Raw genomic sequence first — 14,796 nt, forward strand, 5'->3', positions numbered from 1 at the left:
AAAAAGACACACTTTCAAACTATCTATGTATAAAGTTGCCTATTCCTCTTGAGAAGCAACAAGTTAGATTTGTCACCCCCACTGCTCATACCCAGGGAAGAAACTAATGCAAGCAAATTAATGTCTGAACTTCTCAAAAATCTTCATGTAGGAAATACAAACTGTGAACTCAGCCAATGCCATTTCTCCCAACTGCCAAAATGGACATAAGATTCAGTCATAGCAGAGAATTTTTTTAGTATCCCTTTGTAAACTGTGCTTGACTACCTTCCAGCCCATGGAGTTCATAGATGCTTTCTGCCAGGGATATCAAGTTGCCTTTTATTGTCACATAAACCAAGGTAGTAATCAGTTTTTACACACAGACTTTGAAACAGAAAGCACATAATATACTCCATAATATACTGTGAATATTTCTGGCCTGTTCATGTATCCTTTGAGGTACAAGTGATCTTACAAGACAGCATGGCCAAATTCTGTAAGCTCTTGATTCATGTCTTAGAAGAACCTGGACTCTTGCTAGGCGCTGGTGGCTCACACCTATAATCCTAGCTACTCAGGAGGCTGAGATCTGAGAATCATGGGAAAGTCTGTGAGACTCTTGTCTCCAATCAATCACTAGAAAACTGGAAGTTGCTTGGTAGCTCAAGTGGTAGAGCATTCACCTTGAGCTGAAGAGTGCAGGGACAGTGACCAAGCCCAGAAATCAAGCTTCGCAACAGAAGAAGAAAGAGGAGAAGGAGAAGGAGGAGAGAAGAAGAAGAAGAAGGAGGAGGAGGAGGAGGAGAAGACAATGACGATGAAGAATAAGGAAGAGGAGGAGGAGGAGAAGGAGGGGGAGGAGGAGAAGGAGGGGGACGAAGGGGACGAGGGGGTAAGGAGGGAGGAAGGAGAAGCTGGACTCAAAATCTTGACCAAATATTTTAGCATAAATTAGAATATTGTCTCCATGAACAATAAAAGGCTCAAATTTTGTCTGTAATCCTAGCTACTGAGAAATGGAGAGCTGAGAATCACGATGTAAAGCTAGCCTAGGCAGGAATGCCCATGAAAGTTTTATCTACAATAAAATAAGAGAAAAACCTAAGAAGTACAGCTTGTGACTCAAGGATTAGAGCAATACCTTTGAGCAAATATCCTCAAGGACTGTGCCCAGACCCTCAGTTTTAGGCACTAGTGCAACACAACACAAATAACAAAAAACCCACAAAAAACAAAGAAAAGCCAAGTAAGAACATGAGACGCTTGAGTTCAAAGCCCCAGTACTGGAAGGCAGGCCGGCAGGCAAGTAGGTAGGTAACAACATGCACAAGTATATGTGCCCAACACAATTTCCTTGTAAGACAGAATTGACAGACCAGTGTCCAACTGGTAGAGAGATAGGCTTCCTTTAGAAGGGAGGGCTTTAAACTGAACCAACTAGTGAACCCTCCATATGGAACTCCTCTGTGACCCAGGACCCCAACAACTTGTGCTGGGCTGGGTGGGGACAGACATGGGCACTACCCAGAAAGGGGACATCAAAGAATTGCTGTCAACCCTATCCCTATATTTTCTTCAGGAGCTGTGTGACATGCCTTCAACCAGACAAGAGAATACAGAAGATATCATTTGGAAAGAAAAATAGCATGGGAAGAAGGGCTGGATGCACATGCAAAAAACTCAAAGCTCACTGAAGATTTTGAAAGATAACTTTAGAAACGAAAAGTTAAGTGGAGAGAAGGGCTGGATATATATGTCAAAAACATGCCCAGAACATCTGGAACCTCTTGACGCATCAGTCACACTTGAGGGTGAGTAAGGTTGGCCCTTTGGCTCTGTGGGTAAGAAAAGAATCCTACTATGTATACAAGACAAGGTTATTCAAGCACAGAGGAGGAGTGTGCATACTGTATTGAAAACAGACAGCAGAGTATTTTTGGGTGTGGTGGGGAGATGACATCATGAAAGGACAATAACTTCATGAGTGTCATCAGGACCTACATCGACCTCATGGTACCTTAGTAAGCAGAGCTCCTTCTGCAAGGCAGTGGGCAGGACTGTATCCCTATACCAACATGGACTTTGGATATTCTCTGCTTTGCTTGCAGCTGCAGGACCAGCTCCAGCTGTCTAAGCATCCACGGACCTTACACCAGCACTGTGGCCAGCACTGGCAACTCCTCATCATCTTCAGCATTAGAGCAATAGGCACCAGCACAAATGCCTCGACCACAATCTGCTACATACATGGAAACTTCCTCCTTACTCTTCAACCAACTCTAGAGCTAAATTCCACTTTGCACCAGCCCCTGCCACACACCTGCCCTTTGCCTCACTCATCCTTTGCCTTCTATCCCATATGACCTGCTGTTTCCTTTATATCTACTCTTCTTACAACTAAAGTTTATTTCTAGGAAAACAAGGTACACAATAACCACTCTCTAACCAACCTCCCCCCCCACCCTGCCCCAATCCAAACAGTTCTAATCTGTGGACCCAAGTCATTTTCAAGGTGGTACAGTCACTGGGCCTATCTACTAGGGAGCACAGTCCTCAAACAGCTAGCTTTCAGAGGACACCCCCGCCCCATACCTCTCCTTGTTCTTGGCAGCCAACAGACTAGACAACCTTATTCTAGACTGATCACCTCCCTTGCTGGTGGCTTCTTATCTGCACATGGAGTAGGAGTAGGAAGACAAAAAGGAGGAGGAGGAAAGCTCTGATTCAGGTCACAGGTCTCTGTGTCCCAATGGGAAATGAAAGAGAACAAAACTCACAGGGTAAAAGAGAAAGCCTGGCAATCCTCTTTGCATTCTCCCAGGGTGCATGGACATTGAGAGGTCAGGAATGCAAAGGCACACACAAAGGGAAGGGCCTATTCCAGCAGTTACCTGGGTCCATTGGGGAAGAACTACCCAGGAGTACATGTTGAAGAGACCATTCCTTGGGCTGGAAGTACACAAAAGGTCCTACCAGAAGCTCTCTTGCTCAGGAATCCATAAGGGAGAGCCTTTCAATCCAAAGAACATGGCCAGCCCATCTCCTCTCTTTTGCCCAATGACTACACACAAATGGTCTAAATTAATGCAGACATGGATGGAAAAACCAACCCACCCACCAACCTGTGTGCGAACCAATGTACAGAGTCCTCGGGTTTCATTTTCTGGCCAGCACCCTGGCAGGTGGGGTGGAAGGAGCTGCTGGCCAGCACTCAAGAGAAGAGAATATGGGGGAGGCAGACCCCTGGGAGAACCATCCCTAGACAGATCTGGGGTAGATCAGAGAACCCATCTAAGCTCTTAAGAAATAGGTCACCTGAATTAACTAATGGAGCCAATGCTGGGGATTCATGCCCCGGGGACTCTTGCACAACTTTTAATATATGTTGGCAACACAACTTCCTCCTGACAGCACTGGGAAGAGCAAGAATGTGGTAAGCTCTAGAACATCCGCACAGAAAGCACTGATGGGCACACTTGGTCCATGGCTACCAGGGAACACTGTGTGGTAGTGTTACCTGCTGCAGCAGCAGCAGGAGGAGAGGAGTCTGGGCGGGCCCATTCTCTGTCACAGAGTATTCAGGAAGCCTAGCAAAAAACCCTTTTCCCTGACAAGGCAGCTGTGGACATGTCACTGTGGAGAGCAGAAAGCACCACATGCGCTTGAGATGTTCACCTGTGAGCAGACACAGAAACCAAAGAATCCCTAGCCCCACTCGACCCAGACATGAAGACAGTCCCAGGAGACAAGACACATTCTGACAGCTGCCCCACCTGACTGGACCCCAATGTCCCGACTAGCTCTGCTGGGACAGAAGGTTCACAGCCATTTCTCTCTTCACTGAGGTACCTCTGACCGCAATGTCTTCCTCATCATCCTTTATTCCTAGAGGAAAGGTCATCACATACTATGTCTATCCTCTGCATCTTCAGTGATCTTTTCAGTGAAAGACCTGTGGGGTTTTTTTCTTATGCATATTGAAGCACAGACAAGTTCTTTTCCTAGAAAAAAAGAAGCAATTTCATAGGTGTAATAACAGGAGGATAGTAAAAGTGACTTTAGTGAGGAGGCATAAATATCTGCTCCATACCTACATGTGCTGCTATATTGAGGTTTTTCCTAACACCTAACTTTGTCACACACAATGAAAGCAGCTGAGGAAGGAAAATCCTTGAAAATATTCTCTCTTATTAGATGTGGCCATCTAATAAGAACTCCACTCAAATGTCTGTGGTGCTCAGTTAATGGTATATTCACACTTAGCCTATGTAGGGAGCTAATTGAGTGAGGGGGAAATGTGATCTCTGAAAATGAATTTTTATATAGTCTTACATTTCTTAACTCTGTGGCCCCATTACTGTGTTGGTTTCCTTTCTGTGGTTGCTGTTGGGTATGACTCTAAACTCCTCAGTCTGACAGAATCATAGACTTGCATGCCTCTGTGGAAAACAGTAGAGATCATATAAAGGGTTTACCAGCCGCACTCAAGCTGACATTGGACAAAATGATGTCACAATTACCATCTGACACTAAATGAGACTGTTAAGGATTGGCTAATGATGCAGATACCCGCAGAGACTGTTGGGTTCACTGTAGCTTGTTCCTTTGTGTTCCTCAGTACTACTCCAGCACTCACTGCTCACCATTTACCACTCGCTTCCACAGACAAGTGAGTTCTCTTGGGCTGCACAGGTTATATAAAAATCAACTTTCTTTGCTAAGCAAAATAGTCACTGGGCCTGTAATCCTAGATATTCACTCAGGAGGCTGAGACCTGAGGGTCGAAGTTCAAAGCAAGGCCACGGCAGAAAAATCCTTGAGACTCTTCTCTCCAGTTGACTACCAAAAGGCCAGAAATGGCACTGGGACTCAAAGTGGTAGAGTCCTATCCTTGAGCACAAAAGCTCAGTGACAGTATCCAGGTTCTGGACCCAAGATCGGGACCAAAGAAAAAGAGAAGGCACTATTTGTAAGATAGGAAAAGAGCCAGCCTCAGAGGTGGAGAATTGTCTCCAGAACTACAGGAAGAATCTCCTATTCTTCAGGCCCTGCCTATGGATTAAGCAAGGCAGCAAAGGCACAGAGGCTGGGCCACTTGCTCTTGCAGAAGGACCAATCATATGAGCCATTACAAAGGATGTTTAGCAAAGGGCTCAAGCAGAGAGCATGACTGCGTGTACCAAAGTGCTTGCACAAATGTGCATCCTAGGAAAGGAGTACAAAGGATACTCTTACATTATATACCCTAGGGTTGGGGACATAGCTCAACCCAGCTCTACTACTACTACTACTACTACTACTACTACTACTACTACTACTACTACTACTACTACAGAACATATTTTAGAAAGCTGCACCCCAAATACATCATGGATTGCTTACCGCCATGTCAGAGCTGGGGTCAGGAGTGGCAATACAGGGAGCTTTAATGTCATGTGTACTATGTAATCTTTTTGTAAAGAGAATACATACTTTTTATGTAATACATGCTATTTATGTATAAATAAAACATAGGACAACTTAGAGTGTGTGTGGGGGGAATAAGCTAATGAGTGGAGTAAGTTACTGAAATGTTCCCTAAGAGCTCTGGCAAGATATTATACTCACCACACACTGTTCAGGCCAGCATGACACTGGACAGCAGATCAAAAGGAACAGGGCACATGAAAAAGGAAGATGGGGGTTGGGGAGATCAAGAAGCCCTGGTATTCAGGAACCAAGTTCACTCTGCTGGAAAGAGTGTAGCTCTCAATTTTTGGTGGCCCATCTGAAACCCTGAGCTCCTCTTGAGAACAGCAACTCAGGCTGAGTTGCTGAGAATCTCAGAAGACGAATACACAACCAGAACCCTCACACCACAAAACAAAGACTAGGGACCAACAGACCTCTAATAGGCAGGAAGAAGGCTTATTTTCTAGAAGCCTCCTGATCTAAGTGTGGGTAAAACTACTCAGAGATGCTTATTCAGGGCACTGCAGTGATTAGTTAAGTGCTGTGACTAGACAAGAGTCATGCCAATTGGCATAACAGACTTAAAAAGGCAGTGGTCACCCTGAAACCTGCACTTCACAATTACAAAGTGGAAGTATTTTGGCCTCAAAAGCCTTGAATGTGAACACAAATAAAAGGGAAAATTGTATCTTTTCTACCACACACAGCTAACACTTATTACCATCAAGCTATTCACAACATGAGTTGAAAAAAATGGGAGTCTAAGAGAAATGAATTCTGCTACAGAAGCTTGTCCTGTAAACTGAAGCTGCATATAGGCCTCAGGATACTAACTTGCTTCCCAGGGTAGCATATACTTAAGAATTCATCTCAGAGTTCCATATCTTATTTTAAATTTTGAAGACATTTTATGCTTCTAATTCTTCTTTGGATTAGCTGTAAGAGCACACATTATTCCTCATGAATTGATAAGACTTGGCACCTGTAAACAAACACAATCTGTAAAGGCAGTACATTTAAAATTATGAAGGATTGCTGATAAAACTGACATGAATGTAGAGGTATGCTGTGTCAGGGATTGGAAGGTTTGTGGTTAAAATGACAACTCTCTCCAAACTAATCCATAAATTCACTGTAAAACCATCATACACAAGGCATTTTTCATATATCACTGACCTATTTCTAAAACATATTTTAAACAAGCAAATCTTTAACAGCAGGACAATCTTAAAAAAATTAGGAGGCTAGCAGTACTACCATTTTTACAGTCAGTATATGGCTAGGGTTGGGGGTCAAATGGTAGTGTGCCTGACTAGCAAGGTCAAGTTCAAACCCCAGTTACACACACACACACACACACACACACTCTCTCTCTCTCTCTCTCTTCTCAACAGCATAAGAAATAGACCACCATGCACACAACAGATTTTTTGACAAAAGTGATAAAGATATTCAAAGCTCTTTAAAGATTTGAACTTTTCAAAAATGTTGAAACCTGACAAACTTGTGGGGAGAAGATGATCCTTAATCCTACCCTCCCATTTCTCCTGCCCCCCCAAGTTGTATAGATCATTTCCAATGTGACTAGTGGGTTTCATTGCTGAATTGGTTCACCCTTTGTTCCACTATTCTGTGCCTCCTCCTTACTCCCCTCCCCTAATCAGATACACTTATATAAAAGACAAGGGGTACAGAAATAAAAAAACAGAAAAAAAGAAAGAAAGAAAGAAAAAAGAACCACAAACAGTACAATAAAAAATCTGTTTCCATTTCTTGGTTCATTTCAATAAGCATCATTTTATATGATCATATATGCACATAGCTATTGAGACCGCTGTCCGCCTCAAATCAATCATGTCCAAGTGTAATTTATTGTCTTTTGCTATCCATTGAGTTTACATGAAGATTTATAGGCATATTCTAATTAGTACAAATGAGGGAAACCATGCAGCCTATGAGAAATCACTCAAAAGAAAAAATGACAAACTAGGTAGATCTAATCAAAATCAAGTATTTTCACTTATCAAAAAACATCATTAGAAGGACAACCAGTTTTTTGGTCCTGCTGCTCATTTTTCTAAGTTGCCTTACTTTCTCTTTACTAAGTAAACTCTTTAAAACTTAAAAACAAAAAATAAAACAAGCAAGCAAACAAAAATCCAAACATCATTAGAGCCTGTGCCAGTAGCTCACACCTGTAATCCTAGCTAGTAAAGAAGCTATGATCTTAGGATCATGTTTCAAAGTCAACCAGGGTAGGAAACTCTGACTCATCTCTAAACACACACACACACACACACACACACACACACACACACACACACACAGGCACACACCCAAACAAACATGTCAACACAAGGGACTATGAAAATTTGTTTCACCAAATGACAGGAGTTTTGCTAGTTTCAGTATATCTAATATCTGTCACTGCATAGAAGCCTCTCACGTCACTAAAGAGGTTTGCCTAAATAGTGACACATGACCTGTCATTCTCTTTCATGGCTAAAGATAATAACTGTGTATTTCCTTGACAGCTTTTTACAACATCCAGGTTCCCTGAAAAAGTGCCTAAATGTCTCTAGTCCCTGTCTTAAACCTGCAGTCACCTTGGATTCCAGGAAGGACAGAGCCTCACAGACATCACTGGACATGATCACCTACAAGCACAAGTACAGCCGTACCATGCCTTCCAGGGATGAGGATCTCTCCAGGACCCTGCTACATAACCAGAGCTGAGGTCATGATCAACCAGACTGCTCTGATTAATCAAAATTGCCTACATACACATAACTCAAACATCCCAGTTCTTCTGCTACTTATACCTACAAGCTCACCTATCTCTGTACGCCAAAGATGAGCTGAAATGTTTCTGTTCCATTTTCTCAAAATGGATATTTTCACCAAAATCCTTTCCTACCTTTCCCTATTGTTTTTGTTTTCTTTCCTTGGGCAAAGGGCTGGACCTGATAGGTTGGAATTGATAGACTCAGGCTTCTGGCCTAGGACTTTTGTCTCAAACATAGCTGTCAACCACCCAGCCAAAATAAAGGCAGGAGACACACAGGTGGTGTTCACCACCAGCCGCCAGCCATCAAGGGAGCAACAGGTACAGTGGGTCTGCTTCAGTGCACCCTGCACCACAATGACTCCAAAAGATGGCAACAGAGCAAGTGTTGGGCACTGACAATGGGAGGACACAACAAAGGATCTACTCTAGAAAAAGGCACAGCAAAAATTCAATGCAATACCTATCAATAATCCAACCTCATTCTTTAATGAAACAGACTAATCCAAAAATTCATATGGAACAATAAAAGACCCCAAATAGCAAAAATGATCCTTAACAGAAAAAATAGTGCTGGAAGAATATAGATACCAAATTTCAAACTCTACTACAAAGCCCTAGTAATCAAAACAGCTTGGTACTGCACAAGAACAGATTTCAGGACCAATGGAATAGAATGAAAACCCAGAAATGAACCCCACAGACCTATAGCTACCCAATCGTTGATAAGGGAGCTAAAAAATAGAATGGAAGAAAGACAGCCTCTTCAGTAAATGGTGGTGGCAAAATTAGTTAAATACCTGTAGAAAACTCAAGTTAGATCCTCATATATCACCCTGCACCAAAATCAACTCCAAATTATGAAAGACCTCAAAGTCAAAGCAGACACCTTGAAAACATTACAGGACAGAATAGGAAAACCTTAGGGCTCCTAGGCATAGGCTGAACTTTTCTCAGTAGAGACCCAGAATCATAACAAATCAAAGAAAGGTTGAACAAATGGGATTGCATGAAGCTGCAAAGCTTCTGCATGGCAAAGGACATAGTAAGCAAGATCAATAGAAAGCTCACAGATTGGAGAAGATCTTCACTAGCCATACAACGGACAAGGGTCTCATATCTAAAATATACCTGGAACTCAAAAAATTAAATCCTCCAACAACAAATCCTCAAAGAAACAACTTCCCAATAAATAAGTGGGCTAAAGACTTAAAGAGAAACTTCTCTGAAGAGAAATAAGAATGGCCAATAGACATATATGAAGAAATGCTCAACCTCTCTAGCCACAAAAGAAATGCAAATCAAAATAACATTGAGATTCCACCTCACCCCAGTTAGAATGGCTATTATGAAGAAATAACAACAGATGCTGAAGGACATTGGCCAGAAGGGAACCCTACTGCATTGTTGTTGGTGGTGTAAACTTGTTCAATGACTTTGGAAAGTAGTATGGAGGTTCCTCAGTAGACTCTACATAGAGCTCCCCTATGACACACTTTTGGGCATTTATCCAAATGATCACAAACAAGACCATACTAAAGCTATCCAGCACAACTATGTTTATTACAGCATTATTTACCATAGCTAAGATATGGGACCAACCCAGATGCCCCTCAGTAGATATATAGATCAAGAAAATGTGACACACACACACACACACACAATGGAATTCTATGCCTCCATCAGAAAGAATGGCATCCCCCCATTTGTTAGGAAATGGAAAGACTTGGAAAAAATTGTACTAAGTGAAGTCTTTCAGGCCCAAAGAAACATAGGTCCTATGGTTTCCCTTATTTGCAATAACTAGTATATGTCTGGGACAAGCAGAAAAGTTCAAAAGCTATGTACATATGACCAGCTAAGATGATGTTAAGCGAAATGAACCCCAAGATAGGGACACAAGTGGTTTTTTCTTTCTTGCTACTGTTTTTAATGTATTTATAATATACCGTGTGATTTTTTTCTGTTTCTTTGTATGTTCCTCCCTCACAGCATAACTCCTGTTTTCACTGTATTTGATGTCAGTGCCCTGCATCTTGTATATACACTTCTCTATCTTGGGGAGGGGAAGGGAAAAAACAAAATTCTTAAATAGGGATACAGGTTGACCCATTGTAACAATGAGAGACAGAAGACACTGTTGAAAAACGAACTTTACAATTTAGGTGAGGGTGAGGGGTGGTGGGGGAGGGAAGGGGAAAACAAAGGACGAGGTAACAATGCTTGATAGGAAATGTACTCATCACCTTGCTCATGTAACTGTGACCCCTCTGTACAGTATTTTTACAATAAAAATGTATTTTTTTTAAAAAAGCTTCACCAATATTGCATATGCATCCAGGTAGTGCTTCCATTGAAAGCAGTCGGTGTCACCTTTTACAACACCTCAGCTAAACGGAATCACAAACCTTATGAATTCAAGCTTCACCTCTCAGCATGTCTCTTGCATGTCTGCTCCTCACTGCTCTGTATGTTATTCCTTGTGCAGATGTACCATGCTCACATATCCTGTCACCTGCTGACACACATCTCTCTGTTTCTGCTCTTTGCTGATACTATAAATAAAGCTCCTATAAGTGTCTTTAAACAAGTCCTTATGAGGCTACACTGTAGCCTGGGTAAATATCTAAGCGCGGAATTGCTGGGTTACGTTCCAAGTGCACAAAGAGCTGTCAATTATTTCCAAAGTGACTATTTGTACCATTTTCTATGCTCAACAGCAACACATATATTCTGTATTATTCTCTACCAACAACAGATGATCACTCATTCATGGTGTCAGTCTGTGTCAGTTGGCACCACTGCTTTGGGTCCTGTAACAACACTGTGCACCTTGGCAGAAGTGAGCCTGCTCAACTTCCAGCAATGGGGTGGCAAAGACAGAGAGGGCGAGAGTCCCTTCCTGGGCATACCTCAATAACATAAATCTCTTTCCACCAAGCCCTACATCTCAAAGATTCCACCCTCTTCCTCTAGCACCCTGAGTCTTTAGGAACATTCATACCAGTTCAGTACCCTGTGATCTTAACATGTGACTCCCCTAAGGCCTACTAATGCTACAGCTATTCATGTCCTTATTTAGCAATCATATACCACATCTCATAAATCAATTTTTCAAAAAAGTACTAGTTCAAAAAAGTAAGATGGGGCTCAAAGCCAAGACCATGTACATACTGGGCAGGTAGTCTACCACTGAGCCCCAACTTCTGCCTTTCTAACCTGGCCTCAGCAAGTACTTAGGTCCTGAGTTCAATCCCCAATACTAGAGAAAAGAAATCTTTACATGGTTTTGGTATACATCTTCAGCCACACACACACACACACACACACACACACACACACACACACACACACACATATTGCCAATACACAATAGTCTGTCCTTTTGTTAGATCCCTTTGAAAGCAAACTAAAGTCCAATACACTCTATTTTTCCCAAGTATAATTAATTCATGCTCTGTATGTTTTCAGAGTTCTGGCTTCTCTTTATAGGCCTACATGACATTTGGAGTTCTGTTTGGTGTATAAGCTGCAGTTTGGGCTCATCTACTTCCACACAGATGTTCTGTGTTGTACCACCATTTGAAGTGATCCTCTTTCTCTCACTGAATTATCATGACACTTTCAATTTAAAAAAATAATGGACACTATATTCTTGATTACTTCTGAACTTTTCATTCTGTTCTATTCATTTACCTGTCTTGTCTTTGTCCCAACTTTTCAGTGTCCCAAGCACTTTGTAACTTTCTTGAACTTGATCCTTTTCAAAATTATCCTGCCCATTCTACACACATCTATACAAACTTTAGAAACTGGTTTGTTAATTTCTATCCAAAAAAGCCTGCTAGGACATAGTTAAGTAAACTGCCACTCTGGCAGCACTGGAAATTCACTATATGAAAGTAGTACCTTGTGATACCATGAGGCAGGTCTGGCCTGTGCGCAGTTGCTACTACTCTTGAGATCCCCAGTGATGACACTTGCTGTGTGTTGCTGAGCTGGCTGATGAGGGGCAGCCCATGGAAGCCTCAGATTGGGGCTGGGCCCCAGAAAGCCAAAGGCTGGATCAAAAAGCTGGGGCTTTTCACCTAGAGAAACAGAGGCCAAGGAAGTGTTGGATCATCAGTGGTTAATGCCTACATGATGAAACCACCATGCAAACCAAAAAATAAGAGGTTCACAGCACTCAGGCAGTGCTCTGAGGCAAAGGAAAGTACTGACAAAGAAGTTGCCATTCACTGAAGCAGATTATGAGTACACTGCATCTTGATCAATGCCATCCCTTTCAACATTCTTTTTTTAATTTTCAATACAACTTTATTCATTACACATTAAAAAAAATTCCCACCCTTGGAAATGAGCTAAAAAAATAATCAAAATCCAATCTCCCACCTCCCTGTTCCCATTTCCTCCCATTCCCTCCAAAAGAAGGGAAAGAAAGGCAAAAAAAAATAAAACAAAAAACTGAAAAACAAAAACACCCATACCTTCCAAAACAAGGTAGTGCATTTCCCCAGGGGGAAGAGAAATTTACACTGGAGCTGCTGGGAGCTGAATGGAGATCTTCTGGCTACAGAAACCTGCAAAGAAAGATACTCAAAACAGAAAAAGAAACACAAAAGGAAACAAAATAGATCACCAGGCAATCTGGAGAGGCAGGGAGCTGGAGAGAGGGGTGGGGTGGGTGGTAGACCTGGCAGGACAGGAGCAGGCAGGTGGGGTCTGGGAAAGGCAGGGAGAAGATGGAGGGAAGGTAACAAGCAGAACAGTTTGATGTCCTTCCAGAGCCCTGGGTAAAAACAAAAAAACATCCTACCACCCAAGTCCACCTACCCTTGAGCAGCCCCCAAGGGAATAAAGGGGGCAGGGAAACATGGGGAGCAGTTTGCACAGTTGAGTCCTGTCCATGGCGAATCCCCAGAGTGAATGAGCAGCCCCCTGCCCCACCCCCTGGGCCTTCCCCTACTCCCCAGAGCAGGTCCCTCCTCAGCAGTTAGTTAAGGGATTCTCCCCCCTTCCAACAGTATATCTTTTCTTAAAAAATATTTTTTTCCCTCAAGGTCATCTGTTTTTCTTTTTTTTTTAATTCTTTTTTCCCCCTTGTTTCCTCTTTTTTCCCCCCTCTCTGTCCTCCTAATACACACTTTTTTTAGTAAGGGCAATACCATGATGTCGCTCTAGCCGGCCCCTGTAGACGTGCCCCCGGGGCCTGCTGTTAAAACCACTGTAGAATCAAGATCGGGAACTGTTGTAGTTTGTGGTCCTGGCACGGTAGCAGGAAACCCCCGTCTGTTGTGCTGATGTCTGGTCTGTTGGTCAATTTGGGAATCACCTTGATTTGTCTTCCTCTAAAAAGGGACTCAGCTAAGGCCAGGGAAGTCCTCACTGACTCTTTGTCTGAGAACTCTATATATGCAAACCCTTTGGGATGGCCACTAAATTTGTCACAAAGTATGGTAACCCAGTTGACTGAATCACAGCCATGAAAGGGAGCTTCTAGCTCTTCTGCTGTTGCACCATAGTCCACATTGCCAACATAGATGGAGTGGGCATCAGCCTCCATCCTCTCTTCAATAGACATGATCACTGGGCCAGCATTGCCTGGAGGTGGGCTCATGTTCATCTGCTTCCCTACCTCGTTCTGTAGCTCCTTTTGCTTCTCAGCTTCTTCCTCCATCTCCCTGAGGTGAACTTTGATCGCTTCCAGCTCCGAGTCCTCAATGGTGCTGTCCCCTGGATCACTCTCCACCAGTCCCGGCTCTTCCTCCTCCTCTTGGCTGCCAGGCATTCCCGAGCCAGGCCCAGGGCCCGGAGCTCCCAGGGAGGGGGGCAGGCACATGGGAGCTCCTCTTCAGGCTTGGGCTCCAGCTCCAGCTCCAGCAGCAGCTCCCCAGGATCCAGTTCCTCAGTCTCCATGCCATTCCCTTAGTCCCCTGCGACCCTCGGGGGGCCCCCTCCCTGGCCGCCCCCCGGCCCCCTGGCAGAAGATGGCGCCACTGCCCGGGCCCAAAGCCCTGACCGCCCGTAGCCCTCGCTGCCATCACCGCTCCCTTTCAACATTCTTATCCACCCTTCCCAACCATCCAAACCCCCTTCCCTTACATAATTTTAAGGTATGTTTTGAATTTTTTGTCATGTGTACAATGCATATTGATCTGTGTTGCCATTTGAACATCTTCACCCTCCTTCAACCCACCCCTTTCCTTATATATCTCAATTCTGTGGTATATACACTTAATTCTTGCCTGCATTCTCACTCAACATTAAGCAAAGCAAACCAGACCCAGAGAAATGTAAGTTGCATGGTTTCCCAACATTTTTGGCAGCCTACAAATCTACAAGTAAACACACTAGGTGGTAAGCAATGGGTTACAAATTAATTAAGTGTAAGAGACTGTGTAGAGCACAAACAGTATAATTCTTTTAAAAGACTAAGTCAAAGCCAACAAAAAATGGGTACTTGCAAGAGAGGAGGGGAAGGCCAAGGAGGGAGAGGTATTTCCTGTTTTGTGGTATTATTTTTTGCCAGTCCTGGGGCTTGAACTCAGGACCTGGGCACTGTCCCTGAGCTTCTTTTG

The 14,796-nt window shown here is 43.2% G+C and overlaps 1 pseudogene; it reads right to left on the reverse strand.

Moving 5' to 3' along the window:
* Positions 1 to 13,367: 13,367 nt before the first annotated feature.
* On the reverse strand, positions 13,368 to 14,259 carry LOC105999797 (annotated as a pseudogene).
* Positions 14,260 to 14,796: the final 537 nt, after the last annotated feature.

The sequence above is a fragment of the Dipodomys ordii genome, unplaced genomic scaffold, assembly GCF_000151885.1.
Source record: "Dipodomys ordii isolate 6190 unplaced genomic scaffold, Dord_2.0 Scaffold201, whole genome shotgun sequence".
In the NCBI taxonomy this organism is placed as follows: domain Eukaryota; kingdom Metazoa; phylum Chordata; class Mammalia; order Rodentia; family Heteromyidae; genus Dipodomys; species Dipodomys ordii.